The following is a 20,308-nucleotide window of genomic DNA, read 5'->3' on the forward strand; positions in this document are numbered from 1 at the left end:
TCTGAAGGTGTCCCCCGGTCTGTGAAGGTGTCCCCTGGTCTCTGAAGGTGTCCCCTGGTCTGTGAAGGTGTCTTCCCTTGTGGGACCTTTGTTTGGTCTGTGTGGCTCCACCAGCCCTCCCCTTTCCAGGTGAGTCAGCCTTGTCACCAAACACCTCAGCCCAGCATACCTAGGCCAGGTGCTTCCAGATGCTTCCAGTCACTCAGTGGGCCACCCAGGTTTGTTAGCACGCATGACTGGTCTAGCCTAGAAAAGGGGCGGAGATCATCCCATGAAGTAAAGACTTTCCCATTGGAGGATCCAACATACTGGCTAGATCCTGTGCAAAGCCCAAGTCCCGCTCCAGCTGGGCAGACGTCTCTCCCCAACTCGTGGAGACTGTCTCTGTGCCATGGAGACGCGCAGGGTCCTACTGGGGACGCATTCATTGTCCCACTGCTCGGCTTGTCTGCCTGGTAATGCCTCAGGCATCTTAGTTCTTAGGCTGCTGTTAGGGTCTTGGATCTCGAGTACCACAGTGTGCAGAAGGGGCTGCGAGGGAAACCGCCGTTTCCATCAGCAGAGGCGCACACAGATCCTCGTTGGCTGGCAGTGGAGGCAGAACGTTCTGTGAGGAGCAGCACTTAGATTTTGCAGCTTCTGGGTTTCTGATGCCTCTTTCAGACCACCACAGCCTCTGCTGCACCGGGCTCTGGGGCCGGCTTGGGGGGGATGCGTGACCGCTGCGCAGTGGTCCTCAAACCCAGCCGTGGTGCCTTTTTTCCTAACGGCTTCGTGCCCACAGAGGGAGGCTGAGCATGACAAGCCCCTCCATCCGGAGCAGTCGCTAGAACTCAGCTTCCGATCCTGGGAGTCTGCTGGGAAACTACTTGTATTGAGATGTAAGACTCCGTAAGTAAACAAACCTCAAGTGTACATCTTGATGAGGGTTTACATGTACATCTGCTTGTAAAACACCCAACGAGATCAAGACAGAGCGTTTCCACATCCCCGAAGGCTCAGCCCGAGACAGACACTCGCTGGTCAGTCTGGTGCGCGTCAGTCTAGCTCTTGACCTTCATGGGTGGGAGGCGGAGGTAGAGACTCGTCCGTGTCTGAACGCTGTGTCTTTGGTGCCCCGTCTGGCTCCCGCCCAGCCCTCCATTCTGCAAGATCGTCCTTACACTCATTAGTTAAAATACCCTCAGTAGATAGTCCAGTTCTTTGATATCCAAACCAAGACTGATGCCCGGGAGAAAGCAGGCATTTTTCTTCCATGGTTTCCCACCCTCTCCCTGGGCCACGAGCAGACAGACTGCCCACCTCCTCGCTGAGGCTCTCTCTCTCCCTCCCCCCGAATGACAACCGCATGGCAAAGCCGCACGGTGAACCCAACGCCTGCAGCCTTCTGGTTCTTGTGGGATTGTTGCAAGGTTTCGGGAGGCATCTATAGTGGCTGATTCTCTTTCCAGAAGAGAAGACTCGGGTTTGGCGTCACCGATGCGTGCAGTCGGTCGTGGTAGGTGGTCTGAAAGCCAGTGAGGAAGGACTCCCGGAAGTATGTATGTCTGCAGCCTGACCGACTCCAGGTTTTCCCCCAATTTGTGTTTCTTTTGGGTTAGGACAAAAACCCCTTTTATTATGTAACTATTATCTGTGGTGAATAAGTCAGTTTTCTGTTGCTTACAGGGCTGCAGGCCCCAGGAACTACCGGTTGGTCAGCAGCAGTGAAAGGACTTCCTGGACGCGAAGAGGTTACCGGCGACTGCAGGAAACCTGGCGGGCGGCTGGCGGCCCAGAGACAGTAAGCACAGGGTTCCAGTTCTAGTTCCGGCCAATCCAGATTTAAGGGGGAAGGAATGTGGACGCTCCCTTTGGAGAGTAGGCATGCCACAGCCATGCTGGGAGAAGAGAGCATGACACGTGGCCTTTATTGAAAAAGACCTACCTGCCACAGTAGCCCAGTCTTGTTTTTATTTTATTTTTTTATTATTTATTTTTAAAAGATTGTATTTATTTATTTGACAGAAAGACAGAGAGAGGGAACACAAGCAGTGGGAGTGGGAGAGGGAGAAGCAGGCTCCCCGCTAAGCAGAACCCTATGCGGGGCTCGATCCCAGCATCCTGAGATCATGACCTGAGCCGAAGGCAGATGCCCCATGACTGAGCCCCCGCGTCCCCTCCAGTCTTGATTGAACGTCACTTTTGCCAGTTGGGGTTTGCTTGTTCCCAAGTGTTGAACCAGTGCTAAGTCCAGAGTCTCAGGTCCAAGGTTTTAGACTAAGTGACCCTAAATCCAACATCTCAGCTCAAAGGTTTAAACTATGAAGGGAGAACTTTTCTCCCACTTGGAAACCAGAAAAGGTGGGTCATCTTCCATGCAGTTCTTCCTGTGTCCAGCGGCGGGCTTTCCCAAGTTCTGTCTTTCATGGACAATGTCATGTTTTGAAGGTCAGGGTTCCTATAACTGCCTCAGTTTTATCTTTTTAGGCATCTTTCTGCCGCACTGAAAGAAGATTCCCCCCAGAACAGCGGCTATCCATCCTTGTATTTCTAACAACAAACACGGACACCGTTCGAGGTAGAGGCTCACTGAGTGGTTTTGAATGGGAATGAGCTCCTTTCTTCTATTTTGACCTCTTGCTTTTGTCCTTTATTAAGTATCCATTCATTCTTGCTGACTGCATTATTTTATCTTGGATTTTTTAAAAAGTTATTTGTTGTTTAAAGACTCCCTGACATTCCTGGCAAGAAAGGCCTGTAGCTATCTAATAACTTAGTAATGAGTTTAGCATTTATATGATTCTGTGTATTTGCAAAGCAGCAAACACCAGTATTTCAGTGTAAGACACTTACAGGGTAGCAGGTAGAGAAGCGTGTCCCTGGGCCTGTGACCCTTTGGGGTGACACTTCCCGTGCTCTACCCGTACCTCCTCCCTCCAGTGCTCCCTTGTCGGCATTGAGAGCCCTTCGAAAAGCTGTGGCCTGCGGCATTGTGCTGAGCTTGGGGCTCTAGGGCTGTTCCCCTCCGTCCTGGCTGGGCACTGCCTGTTGTCCTGTCCTGTCCACGAAGCTGTGGGGTCTGTGTCTTTCTGATGCAATTTGTGCCTCTAACCCGTGAAGACTGGCGGATGAAGGCAGGGGAGAGTGTATTGAAAATAAGGGTTCAGGAGCGCCAGGTGGCTCCGTCGGTGGAGCCTCGAACTCTTGATCTCAGCTCAGGCCCTGATCTCAGGGCCTCGAGTTCAAGCCCTGGGTCGGGCTCCATGACGGGCGCGGAGCCTCCGCAGGGAAACGTGAGGAGTAAGAACCCGTGCCCCCCGGGGCTCCCTCCGGCCGCATGTCCCGCCGCGCTCGCTGTCACCCGCTGTCCTCGCCGGAGACGTGCTCGGTCCCTGTGCTCCCGCCGGAGCCGCCCCGCGGGCTGTCGGGCTCGACGTCCATCCTCGGGTCTCCTCCGGCGACGGCGACACACGGCCTTTCCCGCCCGAGCGTCCCGCGCCCGGTGCCATCCGTGTCCAGCGCGAGCGCACGGACCCCGCGGGGAGCGGACCGGACGCCGGTTCCCGCCGCCGCGCGAGGGTCCAGGCCCTGGACGCGCGGCCGGTTCAGCCTGAGTGTCCGGCGCTGCCCGAGACCGTCGCGCTCCCCCCGCCCCCCGGGCCCGTCGCACGCGGCCTCGCCGCTCCGGAGCGGATCCCGACGGCAGCGGCGCCGCCGGACACTCGTGTCCCCGCCGCGGGCTCTGGGGCGAGCGGCTGAGCTGACCACGACCGCGACACCGCCGGAGGGAGGACGTCCCGGGACACGAGGGACGCGACTCGCACCGCGGCGGCTCCGGGGCTCCGAGGCCCTTCGACCGCCGGAGCCGCGCGGCCTCCACACGCGTCCCCGACGGACGACCCGACGGACGCCCCGACGGACGCCCCCGATGGACGCCGCGACGGACGCCCTGACGGACGCCCCCGATGGACGCCCCGACGGACGCCCCGACGGACGCCCCCACGGATGACCCGGGGCGCGACCGTGAACCGCGGGGGCGTCGGGCCGGGCCGGGCTCCGTCGGACCAAACCCGGGGCCCGCGGACGGGGCGGACACGGGCTGCGAGCGCGGACTCGGGCCGGTTCCCCAAGCGCGGGTCTCGGGTCCGCGGAGGAGCGGCCGGAGCGCGGCGGTGTCTGCCCCGGAGCGGACGAGGCCGCGAGGGACCCGGTCGGAGCGGCGGGAGCGGGTTGGGGAGCGGCTGCGGCGTCGCTGCCCGAGACTCGCGTGCGGATCCCTCCGGTGCTTGCGTGTTCAGGACGTTTCTGCTTCTTAAAGAAGATTTTATTTATTCATGTGACTCAGCGACAGAGCGAGGGAGGGACAGAGGGACAGAGCACAGGCAGGGGGGCGGCGGGGAGAGGCGGGCGCAGGCTCCCCGCCGAGCAGGGCGCCCACCGCGGGGCTCCATCCCGCGACCGGGCACCATGACCTGAGCCGAAGGCAGACACCCCGCATCTGAGCCGCGCGCCCCGCAGGCGCCCGTGGACGCGTCTGGAGCAAGCGGGGATGTAACTTGTCACTTCGTCCTCCTGGGCAGGAACATCCCAGATGGTAGAGTCACGCGAGTGTGGACAGTCCTAGGTCTTCATCCTCCCCCACTGCAGGGCGGTTGGCCATTCTGCCAGGCGGACCTGCGACGTGGACTCCGTGCCAAGTGGGGGGCGCCCGAGGGCATGGGGGCGCAGCAGTGGATCTGATGAACAGAGACCCCTCTTCAGGGAAGCGGCCCTGGATTCCAGAGTAGATGCAAACTAGAAGGAAAGGACGGTGACATGAACGTGTGTGCTGGACGCTCACGGGCACAGGCCCTGCCAGGCGCGGTGTGGGGACAGCGAGTCTGCTCACCGGAGGGACACAGGTGGGGCTGGCACTGCAGTGGTGCCTGCACGATCGGTGGGTGCTGAGATCACGGCGTGGACATCGGGAGCAGAGCCGGAAGCCTTCACCAGGTGGGGCTGACCCTGTGTGTGACAGCGAGATCTGTCCCTAGTCCTCCAGCCACCGGATGGATGTCGTAGCCTGGCTGTCAGCTGTCACGTCAGCCACACGCTGTGAAACCCGGAGGACATGGAGTGCATCCTCCAGAGCAAAGCCGAGGCCAGACTGGACTTTCCCAGGAATCCCCGAGAAGCGACCAGTGCTCCCACTGGCAGGAGTCAAGCAGTTAGAAAGGGACTGGGATTGGGGCCAGCGTTGTCCCCGAGTGATCCCTCAAGGCCTCCTGCAGCAAGAGGGCGGTTGGGGGGTCTACATGAAGTGATCCGCGGCCGGCAGACGCTTCTCCCGTCGTTCTGTGTACGACCCTGGCTGGCTGTCCTCTCCCAGTGAGCACACCTGTCCCTGGGACCCGATCTCCTGGTGGATCAGGATCACGTCTCTACAGTTTCAGGATGTGGAGCTTCCAGGCCCTGCCAGGAGGGCTCTCCCGGTAGGAGGACGCTCTGCTGCAGAGCCACACGCGCTCCCCAGCTTTGCCGTTGGCCTGTGAGCCCTGCTCCAGGCGCAGCTGCTTGAGCCCCAGTGCCACGGGGCTCTGGGATGTTGTGGTCCCAGCACTCCTCAGCGGCCAGGCGTGGCGACATTTGGGGAGGCTCCGTGGTCCAGGACCATGGAGAAGATGCCTCTAAGATGCCTCTTAGCACAGGGCGGAGGGGCAACCCAGTAGGTGGCTTCCCAGTGTTCCAGAGGAAAGACCGCCTGGTTGCCTGCTCCCAAGTGGGGTCTCCATAGACAAATTCAAGACCGAAGCCAGGCAGGGGCCCGCACACGGGTCCAGAGTCGGGACGGGCAGGATCGTGGGGGGAATGTAACTGGAGCGGGCGGTTGGGTAATGAGAGGAAAAGACTGTGACTCCAGGGTGATGTGAGTTGAAATGGGGCCCGCCTGTATTTCACACCTTTCGTTCGGAGCCTGCGAGAGGCGGCAGAGTTACCTTCCCCGCAGCCTCAGTGTCGGATCGCGTCGCGTTCTGCCGGGCCCTCTGGGAGCGCCGGAAGCTGGCTCTGGTCATGCCGCCTATTTTCTTCTCCTCGGCAGCCCACTCCCCCTTTAAAGAAGTCTTGGGGATTCCTGTATCTCCGGTCTCTCAGGGGAGGGCCCTGGGTATACAGGTCACGGCCCCCTTATCTCTGTCCAGTATGAAGCAGAACAAACCAGAGTCTCCACGAGCCCTGAACTCGCTCCCCGAACCTTCCCCGTCGGTGCGCATCACCGCGTCCTGTCCCACACGCTTACACGCATCGGCTTTGCTGATCCGTAACTTGTAGAAGTTCGTGTTTTTGAGAGAAAATGGTATTTGACCTGGAAGACCGTAGAACCATCCGTGCAATAAGCTGTAGACAGGAAAGGCCGGTGAGGGCGTGGGTTCAGAGCAGACTCGTGTTCTCAGGTGGAAGAAATGTGTGGGGGGACGAGAGGCGCTGCGGGGGTCTCCGAGGTTCCCCAGAACCGCCCCTGGGCCTCACCCAGCCCTGAAACTCTGAGGAGGGGTTTAGACCCCCCATGTAAGTTCTGGGAAATTTGTGTCCGACTAACATGTGAGCCAGTGAACTCCTCTCCCTCAGACGGTGTCCAAAGGGGTCCTCGGTCCTGACCACCCGGCAGGAGGCTGGCAAAGGGCCTGGCAGCTGCCACCCCCCCCCCCCTTTGCTGGGGAAATTGCTGAACTCATGCCCTTCGCTCCGTGTGGGTGAATCACACCGTGCGGGACTCCGTCGCTCCCGGTGCAGCGGAGAACCTCGGCAGGACGCAAGCCAGACCCTGGGCCCTCTTTCCCATGCGTCTGGAGTTCAGTCTTCAGGGTCCGGTTCAATTCCAGGTCTTTCAACTGAAGAGCGGTGACCCTGTGGCTGAGGAGGGCGGCCTTCTGCCTTGGGGTCCTCCGTGTCGCGCTCTCCCCCATGCGTACAGGGAGGCAGAGAAATCCAGGCAGCTGGGAGGGGGCAGAGGGACGGAGAGAGGATGAGGTAGGAGAAGTGCTGGAAAACCCAAGGCGTCCGAAGAATTTCCAGTTTCTCCAGCAATGCCCCGTCTCCCGGCCTCCGAGAGGTGGGAGCCCAGCTTCAGGCGGTGCCGGTTAGCAAACCCAGGTGGGCGCCCCATGGACCAACACCACCGCAGCCGTCCGTCACTTTTCGCTTCCCCGACTCTCCTGGGCCCCGCTCACCCTCCCTGCCATTCCCTGCCATTCCCTGACACCCCGTAACTTCTGCGCAAGTCGAAGGACAGTTCAGCTCGTGCCGGACTCTTTTCCCTCCTGGTTCAGTCCGTCCTGGCCACGTCAGGTAGTGTCTGCCTCTGTTCACCTTTGCCACTTGTCTCTGTCGGTGCCATCAAGACTCTTCTGGCGTCTTTGCCAGCCGTGCCAGGTCAGTTGTGGGCAGCAGCCCACACCTGGGCTTTGAGCCACGTTTGCACACCCTTTCTTTGTGCAATCAACTTAAAATTAGCGGGCTCTAGTATCATCTCGGAGAAGTCTGAATTTTCCCCTGTTGGATGATTTTTGGATGCAGTCCTGCCACCGAACCCGTGATCCATCTTCCCCAGCCTCTGCTGTGTGAAATTTGGTCAACACGTCTCATTCTTCCCAGGTATGAACAGAAGTCATCACAGGACACAGACTGTGAGCGTTGTAACCACCAGAAACCATCTTCCAGGATAAGAGACAATTTCTGTCTTAACTCTCAGTTCACTAGAGAATGGAATTACACCTTCCTGACCCCGATCCTCCTGATGAAGTCAAGTTCAGAGCATTATTGCTAAAGGTTCGAGGAAGTCTGGTGTGAGCGTTCCCCGTTTTGTTTCCATACGGAATGCACACCAGGCACTCCTGGAGCTTTGGACTCGCAGGCAGATGAACCGCAAACAACTGTCGGACGTATGTTTAGTTAAATTAGCTTTAGTGTTTTCCCTTGCGTGTTTGTGTGTGGCTGGGTCACGGGTCCTGTCCAGCCCTTCCTAAGGAACCATGTGCATCACTGGGATGGCCCATGTCTCCTGAAGATTTCTGGGCACGGATTGAACTACGATTCCACTCAGAACTCTGTGTAGGGGCTTGAGGAGCCCCGAGGGGATCACAGACTTGGTTTCCCTCCTCTGCCCTTCATCCATTCACTAGGGGAGCCTTTGGCGGAGGTGGGGGTGTGGGATTCAGGCAGAAAAAATCACCGAGGCCATTTGGAAAGTTCTGTGGGTGCCTGGGTGGCTCTGTCGCTTGAGCGTCTGCCTTGGGCTGGGGTCATGATGCCAGGGTTCTGGATCGATCGGCATCGGGCTCGCTGCTCAGTGGGGAGCCTGCTTCCCCCTCCCTCTGCTGCTGCCTCCCTGCTTGTGCTTGCTCTGACAAACAAACAAAATACAATCTTAAAAAAAATTACAGTAATGAAAAAAGGAAAGGTCTGTGGGGAGCGGGCAAGTGAGGGCCACCCTGACTTCGCCCTGGCGAGGACTCAGGGGGCAGGATTGGGTTTTCTGTCTCTGGGTCGACCTCCTGAAGTCAGCCGTGGCCCAGAGCTCTGCACGGTTCCTCACCCCTGTCTCCACGCAGCCCTGGGCCCCGGGGGCCAGTCTTCACCTGGAACCACCACGGACTGGGAGAGCCTGCAGGGCCGGCCTCCCGCAGCCCCTGCCTCTCTCCTATGCAACCTCGACGGTGGACACCAGGTGGCAGCAAAGCCCGTCCCACCGGCGCCCGCCGCAGAGCGACAGGAAAGGTGTCTGCAGATTTTCGGTTCAGAGGGACCGACTGGGCCAGATGAGCAGCTCTGAAAACAGCAGTCGGGGTGGCTGAGCTGTCACCGGGACCAAAGCTGCTTTTCATTATGTTTCGTCATGGAACACGTCTGGGGACGGTCCACGCCATTGTGGCCCTGGTGCCCGGAGCTGACCACCGGGGGCAGGCGGTGTGCGAGGACGCGGAGCGGGCGCTTCTCTGACGCCCCTTCTCCCGGCAGCCCGGCCGTTCAACGTGAACATTTCATGAAAATCTGTTGGCCGTGGAGGAGGTCGTTGTGCACCTGAGTGAGGTCGCCTCTGACCCACGGCCGCGGGCCCTGCAGCGCTCGCGAGCACCCTGGAGGTGTGTGTGGGCCCAGACGGTGTCAAGAGGGGCTTCCTGACCGACAGGGGTCGGCCCGGGAGAAAGGCTCCGTCTGCTTCTGAGGCAGAGCCTTCAGACAGCCGATGGCCGACCCCATTGCGCCCGGCTGCATCCCGGAGGAAGGCAAGGACACGTGGGGGCGGGCGGCGGCGTGCGTGGAAACACGTGCTCTGCTGGGCCCAGAGCACCCGAGTCCTGCCTCCCGAAGGCCACACCGTTCTTAGCATTTAACGAGCCCACCCCTCACCCCTGCTCCCCACTCCCACACGTGCTACTACCTCAGCAGGATTTTTTTAGAGGGCTGTCAGGAGCCGTTCTCTCTCTTTTTTTTCTTTTTAAAAGGTTTTATTTATTTGGGAGAGGGAGAGAGACAGAGGGTGCAGGGGTGCGGAGGGGAGGGAGAGGGAAGGAAACCCACAGAGCAGACTCTGTGCCGAGCCTGCAGCCACATGTGGGGCTCGATTCCGCCACCCCCGGACCCAGGCTGAAACCAAGCGTCCACTGCTCAGCCCACGGAGCCGCCCGGCGCCCCAACGAGCCAGCGTGTCTCAGCTGAGCTTGTCACACTTGCGAAAACGATCTTGCTGAGGACGGGGTTTTCAGCTCGCCTGAAAGCTACTGACGTCACTCAGAGATGGTGGGAGGCTTCCAAAGGCCGCGGAGAGGCCGCCGGACCGGAGCGAGCGGGGGCGCCTCCCCTCCGGAGTCTTCACCATCTAAGTGCACATCCGCTCCAGAGGCAGTGGAGAGCTGCAGGTTTGCCGAGGAGGAGAAACCCGATGCTGCCATCTCTGTGGCCATGTTGACTTTCTCATCTGGCAAGGTCTCCCTGTGGCTTCAGTGGGACAGAGAACATGGCCCGTGTGCCCCATGGGCTCTCCTAAGAGCCGGGGGATCGCTGAGATAAATCCGTGTGCTGTCAGGGGTCAGTGGACCACTTCACCCACAGAAGTGCATTTAGGTTCACCTTCTGATAGTTGTAAGGAGCCTGAAATCCCTCCTTCTCCAGAAAGCCTTCTTGGCTTAATGAGTGAGAGTGGAATCCCATACATGCAAGTTCTACTTTTCTATTTTCACGTATGACCTCACCGGAATCAATTCTTTGCGTACAATGGAAGCATTTCTTGATGAATTTGAGGATGGATGCTGGGTTTGCTCATAATTTGCATTTTCCCAGTGTCCCCAGAATCGCTCTGCCGTGTCTCAGAGAGTGTGCAAACAGGAGGTTGACAAGAAGAATGGCATGGAAATCCACGTATGAAATAGAGGGAACTCATGGCCTCGGTGCTTTATGACTTACAGAGTGATGCTAGGTACTTTAATCTAACTTGACCTCTGCAGAGACCACATGTTTTAACTGGGAAACTGCGGCTTGGAAGGATCGAGTACGACACTGGCACAGGACACGACTGTCCAAGGTCGAAGTCTACCCCGAGCCACAAGGCATAACCTGCGGCAGTGGGCGGCGGGCATGTGTACAGCAGCTCCGGGAAGACAGGGACTGGGACGCGGCCGGGCCAGGAGAGGCAGCTTGCAGGACTGGCCTCTTGGGTGAACAAGGCATCCGCATAATTCCAAGCTTCAACCCACTGAGAGACGCACGCTCACTCTGATGGCAGCGCTGGAGGGACTCTACGGCTGGGAGGGAGGCGCTGAGCATCTTCCTGTGGCTCAGGACAGCTCTAGTGGCTGCAGAAGCTCCAGGTCCCACCGTGCCTCTAGTGCGAAAGGGCAGCCGTCGCCTCAGAGAGATGCGGGTGGAGGACGCAGGGCCTCCTCCCACTCAGGAGCCTCTGCAGGCGGTGCGGGGCCGGCCCGCCCGCGCGGACCTGGGGTGCCCCGGCAGTTCCGGGCACTCAAGGGGGTGTGTGCTGCGCAGGTGCGAGCCGGGGCGCGGGTCTGGGGAACGGTGGACGCAGAAGAGAGCGGCTCCCGGGGAGGCCGGCTGCCGAGGTCGCTCCGCGCTCTGGCCCCTGAGGAGAGCGGGACGGGTCTGCGCTGCGCGGGCGCCTCTTGCAAGGGGACCCCCGAGCCCTGATGACTGTGAGCTGGGGGTCGCAGCACGCAGCGGGGCAGATGGTGACTGTCACCCCGTTTAAAGCTGCGGCCTCGCAATGACTTTGGGGCCCGGGGTCCTGGGCGCACAAGGCTCAGGAGATGGTTGTGCATGGGCAGGAGCTGCGTGGGTCTGGAGGTCCCCGTGAGGTCCCAGGGTGGCGGGGGTGGGGTGCCGTTGTGCACACGCGCAGCGCCCGCTCAGGAGTGAGAAACCCAGACTCGGCAGGTGCCCGGTCTGGAGAGGTGAGGGCGCAGGTGTGCGCTCTCTGCGGGATCAGAGCGTCTGCTTCAGCCCAATTCCTTGGTCCCTGAGCTCCGAGCCTTGCCCAGGCGTCGTGAACTGTTCCAGATGCGACACCATTAGGTCCTGGGTACATGTTCGTAATGACAGCTGGTGGAGATGTGGCTGTCAAGACAGGTTAAAACCAAGTGGAAAATTGTATCTTGGTTACTTTGTCATGATGTTTCCTCCACTGTCTCCTCTGTTTTCTGAATTTTAAATGTGGTTTTACTGATTTTTTTCCCTGAATATCAAACTTAGCAAGCTTATTGTAGAACAAGAGGAATCTTATTTATGAAAAGCCATACGAATGCTCTACAAATTCAAGGGACCCAGTGACAGTGATGGGGAGACTGGAGAGGGGACCAGGTCTTTCGTTTCTCGGGCTCTGAGCAAACTGCGGGGCACTGTTATGGACCAGATTCTCCTTCCACTCCAGGTTCTCCTCTGTCCCACGTGGGGTAAAATAGGGTTGGGGAGTGTGAAAGCCGCCCCCATGCTGGGGGCTCGGCAGACCTGGCTTGAAAGTCTGGCTCTCCGTTGCTGGGATGAGTGAGTTGACGTCCTTCTTAAAGCTTTCTGGGTCTGTGCTTCGGCCTCTGTAGAGCGGGGGATGGTAATACCTAATTTGCGGGGCTGTTGTGAGATCCAAGGGGGCCCGGGATCAGTTGGGACAGATCCAACTGTCCAACGCCTGGCACTTTGCAGGTAGAGAATCTCCACAGCAAGGAGTGGACCCGATGTCCCAACTGATCAGAGATGCTAGGATGTTATACGACGGCCCGGCTCTGTGGCCTAGCGGAAGAATTCCTGCCCTCCTGCGAGCTCCTTAGTGTTTGGGCGGGAGGTGCGTGTCCTCCACCGGGGAGTCACCTCTGTGCAGTCACCTCATCACCTGCCCTCTTAGCAGCATGAAGGCCGAGCTGGGAAGAATTCCCTTCTCTCTTGCGCACTCTTCCTGGGCTGCAAGATGTGTACTTATTTTTCCCTCTGGGCACGGGCACCTCCATGTTTAACAAAGCCTGGCTATTGCCTGTTTAAAATATGGTCTTTTGAGGGGGTGGGGGGGTGGGAGGTCGGGGTACCAGCTGGTAGGTATTAGAGAGGGCACGGATTGCATGGAGCACTGGGTGTGGTGCAAAAACAATGAATACTGTTACGCTGAAAAGAAATAAAAAATTTAAAAAAAATGTGTTCTTTTGCATGTGTTCTGGGGAGAAGCAGCAGCCTGCCGAGAGCCCCAGGAGCTTCATGGAGCTGCCCGATCCCAAGAGACAGCTGCTCTCAGCGCCTCTGCCCTGCAAATGGCTTGTCTTGGTGGTGTGCCGAATTTGGGCCACTCCTTTTTGGGACCTTTTGGAAGGGAAGAGTCCTGAGAGACACTTTCAAAACTAGCCCCGGAAGGTTAGGAAAAGAGAGCAATCGCATTTTCAGAAAGGGTGTGAAAGTCGAGGAGCAATGTAGTTACTCGACTTTCATTTTATTGAGAGTAAACCAAGTAACTAAGTTCCAAGAAGGGAGATCCGTCTAAGGGAGGCTCACGGTCTCCCACTGGCACAGGCACTCCAACCCTCCAAGTGTCAGACAAAATGACTTTGAAAATGATTGTTTCAGTAGAGTCCCAAAGACCTTACAGTCTCTTGCCTTCATAGGTGGTGCGTTTTTAGTTCTCTCTTTTTTTTTCTTGAAAGGTTTATTTATTTAGCTTTTCAAAAATATCTCTGAGTACATAGTATCTAGCTGGGACTATGCAGGGGTGACGCACTTGTGCTGCCCAAAGAAGGATAAGCTTCCTTGGCGTGGGACTTTCCTATTTACTGTTTGTTTGTTTTTTTCAAAGGCATCATTTCACTTCCTACAAAGGTCTAGAATGGCTGGAAGAAAGCAGGGTGTGCTGACTTGAAGTCGGCGGGGCTCAGGTCCTGGGTGGCACTCAGATCTTAATCAGGTATCTATTTTTGTTTTCTTCACTGTACTGTAGTGTGTCCTCTTTTTTTTTTTTTTTCCCCCCACCTTGAGTTGAGGGGACGTGGTCAGCCATTGGCTTAGATTCATATCATCCCTCTGCTTTAACACCTCCAACAATTTCCTTGAAGACAGACCGTACAGAGGGAAGGGTGGTGGGTTTGGGGTGATGGTGTGAACTTGGGCCATGACTCAAAGCAGACCAGCACCGTGCCAGGGAGGAACCAGGTCTAGCACCTTGGGGTGCAGGCTTCCACACCGGCCCTCCCACTCATGGTGCTGCCTGCAGGAGGAAGCGTGAAAGAAAGGGGGAGAGTCTTACACACAAGACCGACCGAGGGAAAAGCCCGTCAGGAAGGGCCTCGCCAGGGCGGACTTCTACAAGCTGCTGTAGTTGCGTTTGAAATGTGTGACCTGATGAGTCACAGACCTGTACCCTGGGGGCCAGTAATACATTGTATGTTAATAAAAATAATTAAAAGAAAAGAAAAGAAGAGAAAAGGCTTCTGAAATCTTGCTTGGATCCGGAAATCCTCACCCTATGGAGGAGCTGGTTTAATATTAAAAAATTAATCGTCTCCTCTGATTGTCTTACTGCGTTTGCTCATGCTTGTTTATCTCTCCATGTGTTTCAAGAGGGTCTGGTGCAAGTTGGCTTTTCTCCAGAAGAGAGAATGGACAATTACAAAGAGCCAGGCCCCTCTCCCCTGGGACAAGGTGGCGGTGAGCTTTCCCGAAGAAGCGTGTAGTCTCTCACTAGCTAACACCGAGAAATCGGAGAGCTGCAGGCAGGGAGGCACGCTCTTGACACCCGCCACGTTCAAAATCCATTTCTAAAAGTAAGTTTTATTTACTTGTTTGAGAGAGAATGATGGTGGGGAGGGAACCCCAAGGAAACCTGCGCTAAGTGCAGAGCCCTACCTGGGGCTTGATCTCGAAACCCCAAGATCGAGATCGTGACCTGAGACCAAACCGAGAGTCGGAAGCTTGACTGACTGAGCCACCCAGGCGCCCCTCAAAATCCATTTCTTAAAGGATGTTGAGTATTTTGAAGTGGATGCAGAGGGAAGTTCCTACCGGACAAAAATATAAGAAATGAACATCAGTCTGATTGTAGAAGCAGGGCAATTAATTTGCGAGTTTCAGGAGAGCTGTGGATCCAGTGTTGCCATTTCTGCCTGGCACGAGGAAAGTGTGTTCTGCGTTCTCTCAAGGCAGAAGAGTGTCGTCCTTGAGTGGATGCTGTTGTCGGGATTTCCAGCCTCGCTGGAAGAAACATGTCCTTGATGAGCCCCGGGGACGGTCTCTGGCTGAGGCAGAAGGCTTTGTCCTTGACCTTGGCTTTGTCCTGTTCAAAAACCTTAGTTATGCCTCCGTTGAAGAAGGACATATTTTATAATCCAGCAGATGAGACCAAGCTCTGCGGATCCTCGTGGCAGAGACGGCAGGACCGAGGCTGGAGAATGGTTTCCGTGGCCTGGAATAGCAGGCCGGAAACTAACAGGATGAAGTTAGAACTTCACAGATTTAAGAAAAGCAACGATCCAGATATAGAACGCGAACTGTTTCTGGGAAAAGATCTGGGAGTAACCGATACTGCGGCTGAAGAGATCGGAGAATTCAGAGACGAGCGGCAGGCCTGGGCGGAGCCAGGGGACGCGGGGGCACAGAGGCCGAGGACCTCGCCGCCCGCCTGCACCCCTACCGCCGGGGAGGGCGTGGTGAGCCACGGGGTGGGCAGAGCAGCCCTCCAGGAGGTCAGCGGGCTCCAGAGTAACAAAACACAGAAAGGAGGGGCAGAGAAGGGCCAGAGGGACCTGGGAGTTGTTCACACAGAGGCGGGACTGACGGGCAGCAGGTGGCCCCAGGGACCAGAAGGGTTCCCGGTCCCCGCGCCTCCCCGGCCTGCACCCTCTGCTCCAGCAGGCCTCCCCTGAGCCCGTGAACGGCAGCCACCACCCTTGTCCCTTTGCCCCCCTTCCCACACTGTGCTGCTCTTCTCCTCGGAGCACGGGTCAGCGGCCGAACAGCGACATCCCTGTCTCTGCGCCATCGCTGTGTCTCAGCGGGACTCCACGGCGGGGGCTGGGCTGTGGCTTCGGCCTGCAGGTTCACTCCCCTGGGCCTGTTTTTTTCTCGGTGTGTAACCTCAGGCATGTTTGTTGACTTCTCTGGACTCCTTCCCCTCATGTATAACACGGTGTGTGTGTGTGTGGATATGCATGTGTGTGCATGCATACATGTGTGTTTGTGTATTTGTGTGTATGTGTATACGTGTGTATATGTGTGTGTATGTATGTGTGTGTGTGAGAGAGATAATTGTACCTCCTCATGGGGAGGTTGTGAGCATTAAACGTTATGTGGGAACTTGCCCCAGATCAGAGCTCTTCAGGAACAGAAGGGCCATTGGGGGGTTGGGGAGGTAGGAGCTCGGGGCCCTGGAGATGCTGGAAGCGGGGCTGCTGGCCCCCAGTTAGGGTGTGGGGTGCAGAGCATCTCTGCTTAGCCTAGAATGGTGGGTCTTCAAGGTGCTTTGCTGCTCCTGAGTCAGGAAGTGATCTGCTGAGGTGACAAAGGCCATCACTGGGCAGGAGGCGCAGATCCCCTGAGTTGGGAGCCAGGTGGGACGCCCTTGGGTACCCATAAAGAAGCAGCTCTGGGAGCTGAAGAAGCCGACTTGGCAAGCAGGTGGGCACCAGGTGGGCTCTGGGGCTCATGAGGCTGGAAGCCCAAGGTGCCTTAGTTATCACTGGGGCTGAGAGGGTTCACTGTCCTTCTAGTGTGAAAGGGGGTGGCCTTTCTCCTATAGAAACTCACAAAACAGGAAACGCCCCCGAACAGGGAGCAGGCTGGGTGCTGGGGAACCGCGCAATGTGGCAGAAGTCCCTGGGCCTCCACCGCTGAACGACCTCCTCCCAGGGAGCTCCGGGCGCCGGGAGAACAGTCTGGTCCTACAGGCCTGGCTCACGCCGTGAGTTTGGGCTCCGTCCCCAGCAGCAGCCTCTGCCTTTGCTGTTTCTTCCTCTCCTTGTCGTCCCGGTGGGTGATGTGCAGTGTCTCTCTGTGGGCCACGCTTGAGGGCTGACACGAGGTGACACAGTCCTCACTGCAACCTTATTGGTCTTGGGACACTCTTGAGAGTCCAGGGGTGGCAACAAAAATGGCGGCTGCCGTGTCTGAGGACACGCCGGATGCCCAGCCCCGCGCCTGACCGTCTGCTAGACTCGTTCTTTTCACACTCACATCCCGGAGGAAGGCAGGTTTCCATCTGTGAGTGGGTTACCTGAGGCCGGGAAATGTTTGGCACCTTCCTGGCTCCGTTTCCTCGCTCCCCTCCGTGTCCCTCCGTGTCCCTCCGTGTCCCTCCGTGTCCCTCCGTGTCCCTCCATGTCCCTCGTGTCCCTCCGTGTCCCTCCGTGTCCCTCCGTGTCCCTCCGTGTCCCTCGTCCTCCGCTCTCTTCTCTTTTTGCGGCTGCTTCTAGCTTACAAGTGTTTCTTTTCCTTCCACACTGTTCTGCAGATTCCTTGGGTAACACTCCCTCCTTCACTTACTTCCTGATTTTCCTTTTAATTTATGTAGCTCATTTGTGGAAACCGCCCCCCAAATTCTTGGTATTATTAGTAAACGCGTGGATATTGCTACCAATGCATCTGTGTAGAGGAAGGGAAAATTCTCGATCTGAGGGTGAGAGGTGACTGGGCAGTCAGGTCTGAAGTCCCGGGAGTCGTTCCAGAAGATCCACACGAGCTCTCGGGTCTCTCCAGGTCTGCCTCTCCTGAAACGGGCTTCGCTCCGGGGCACTGGGACTCAGGGAGCGGCAGCACCCAGGGGTGGGTTGTGAGCGGCGACCTGGGAGACAGACGGATGATTCACTAAGAAAAGCTCATGCCCTCAGGGAGCTCTCAACCCAATTTTGCTCATTATTGAAAATCATTTCTTTGTGTTCTCTCCATAGTTCACACTCACCCGCCACCTCCTCCATGAAATGGTTTTTTCTTTTTGTAAGCGTGTACTATTTCAGCTGCATTTTGAGTGGAAATAGTTTTTTTCTTTTTTATTTTTGCAGGTGGTTTTGGGACGTAGCCACACTTTATAAGAATAATTCTCCAGGGAAATGTCTTTTTGGTAAAGCTGATTTAGGCACAAATGGAGCACTGTCCCTTTGCAGAGTCAGAGGGGGGTGACCTCCCCCCTCCACCGAGCGCTCCAGCCCTGCTCTACATCAGCGGACCACTGGGGCCCTGAAAAATCTGCATCCGGCACCATCTGATGTTGAGAGAAAGGAAGTGCCGCCTTCTGTGCTCATTCCCCAACTCCTCCTTATGGCGACACCAAGAAAACCCTGAGCTGCAAATGAAACCCAGAGAAGCAGACAGAGGTTTCTACGTGGGTCCTCTTATCGCTGCTGACTGGTCACTTCGATCTTTCTGCACCTGTCCTCTGTCACGGCTCTCCCCTGGCCCCTTTCCTGCTGCTCTGTCTGGACACTGTCCCTTCCACGGCGGGCCCCTCCGTCCCTGGACAGCGGGTGGAGGTCTGGGAATGGGGAGCTGTGGAGCGCTCGGGGCATGGCTCCTGGCAAGCCCACTTCTCCGCCGGAGGGCGGTGGGGGCTGTGAGGGGCTTTGCCGACCCTGGTGAGCCCGCTGGGGAGGATTCGGGGCGCGGCACGGGGCGCGAGCACAGAAGGGAGGGAGTGAGGAGGTGGGCCCAGATTCTTCTATGTTTGGGAGACTCCGAAAGGAGCAGCAGCCCTGGATCCCTCAGAACAGACGGCGCTGGGCGAGGGCTCCTGGTGTTCTTGGTGGAGAAAAGAACATAAGCAGTCAGGAGAGTCCATTTTAGGTAAAAACGAGTTGTAAAAAGGAGACTGGGTCCACGAGGCCGGAGCAGACTGACAGACTGACGTCGGGCAGGAGGCCCACGGGGAGGCGGGGCACCTTTCAGCTCTGCTCTTCCTGGGACCAGCGGGGATGGGGCCGAGGGTGTAGGGCGGCCCGATGAGACCCCAGGAAGCCGACAGTAGGGATGTGTGGGTCTCTTCACGGAAGGAGCCTCAGGTACACGAGGGAGGAGACTGGCTGGTCACTGACGAGATGTTGGCGTACACGGGGGCAGCTTGTTTTTGGAAACTGTCTTTGTGATGGATAAACCAGGGGTCCCTTGTGTCACTGCTGGCACCCAGCCCTCTCCTCTGAGCACCTGTGGATCGCGGAGGATGTAGGATCCAGCCAGCAGGTTGCTTATTCGACCACAGCTTGCCAGATACTCTGCTCTGGCTCACAGGTGGTTGAGGCAGGAGGGCAGGAAGGGTGACAAGAAGACGGGGCCTGTTCCTTGGGAAGCCCCCACTCGCAACGAGGAGAAAATGCGTGTGTGTAGGAATCAATGAGAGCGAGACCTGAGGCAGCAGATCATGCGACCCGACACGCCTGTGCAGACCCCACCTGTAGACACAAGGAAGGTCAAGCCCCCGGGGGTTGGGCGGCTGGGGACAGCTGCATGAAGAAATGCGGTCTGACGTGGTTCTGAAAAGGGGGATGTCAGATTGGCAGAGAGGAGAGAAGAGAGATTCGGGAGGTCAGGGACGGGCCCTGTTTCACAGGCCACGGAGGAGTTTCACCTGAAGGGGGAGTGGGGAGTGGGGCAGGAGCAAGCCAGGCTGAGACCACACAGTCCCGCTGCGGGCGCAGCACTGGGTCTTGATTCTGAGGGCTCCGGGGAGCCACTGAAGGTGTTGGGCATGGGGGACAGGACCTGGCTCGAGTCAAGTCGTATTCACTATTTGGATAGACTCAACTATTTTTAGAGTTGGAGGAATCCTCAGCACAAAGTTCAGCTCCTTCTTTTAAAGGTGGGGAACTGAGGCCCAGAGAGGTGAGAGGCTATTTGCTGAGTCAGTGGGACAGACAGGTCTCCGATCCCACCCCGTGTCCAGGAGCTCTTCTCAATGCTTCAGGGTCCCATGCTCTCTGGAACGTTACAGTTACCACTTTTGGGTGGTGAGGCCCAGCCTGTACCCTTCCCTGCCGGAGGCCCTCCCCCCTTTGTCTGTCTGGGATTTGGATAACCTCAGAAGAGAAGAACCTTCTTCCTGGCACTGACCGCAGAGTCCAAACAGTGACTGTATCTGGAATGACTGGGGAGTTGGAAATACGGCTGATGACTAATTTATCATACAGCTTGGACATTTGTTCTTTCATCAAATATTTATTGAGCCCTACTAGGCAAGAAGCGTGGTGTGACATGCTGAGAAGGTGGCTCGTTTTTTAGGCTAGCGGGAAGCTAGTGATGAGAATATAGTTTAGGAGGTGCCTTGAGGGCGCTGGAAAACAGGGAGAGGCTACTGAACCCGGTGCGGCCAGCGGCTGAGCAGAAGGATGGCCAGGGACACCGGGAACTAGTGGGAAAGAACCTTCCAGACCGAAGAAAGTCCAAGGGAAGGTGGGGGGCGGGGAGGGAGGTGGAGATGGGGTGGAGGTACATGTAGGGTCTGCCCTGGGCGCTGGGTCTGGAGGGCTGGCTGCCTGCTGCCCCTGGGGTGCCGCCTGAGACCAGAAAATTGGGTGGAACAGATGGCCACCACACGTGTAGACCTTTTAGGGCCTGGACTTTAACTGCAAGGCAGTAGGGAGTCATTCTTTATGCATTAAGGATGGAGAGATCACTCGCTCTGTGCCACACACAGTTTTAGCCCAACCCTGACTTCAGTCATTCAAGCACCTCTTAAAACACAGACGCTGTCAGGATCCCCGCTTTGCAGATGAGGAAACATAGACCCAGGAGTTACGTCACTTGCTCAAGGTCGCCTGGGTCGTAACGGGATAGTCAGGGTTTGAAACCAGACAGGCCAGCTCTCGCATGCGTGGTCTCAGCCATGGTG

This window comes from Mustela nigripes, chromosome 10 (genome assembly GCF_022355385.1).
Source record: "Mustela nigripes isolate SB6536 chromosome 10, MUSNIG.SB6536, whole genome shotgun sequence".
Taxonomy (NCBI): domain Eukaryota; kingdom Metazoa; phylum Chordata; class Mammalia; order Carnivora; family Mustelidae; genus Mustela; species Mustela nigripes.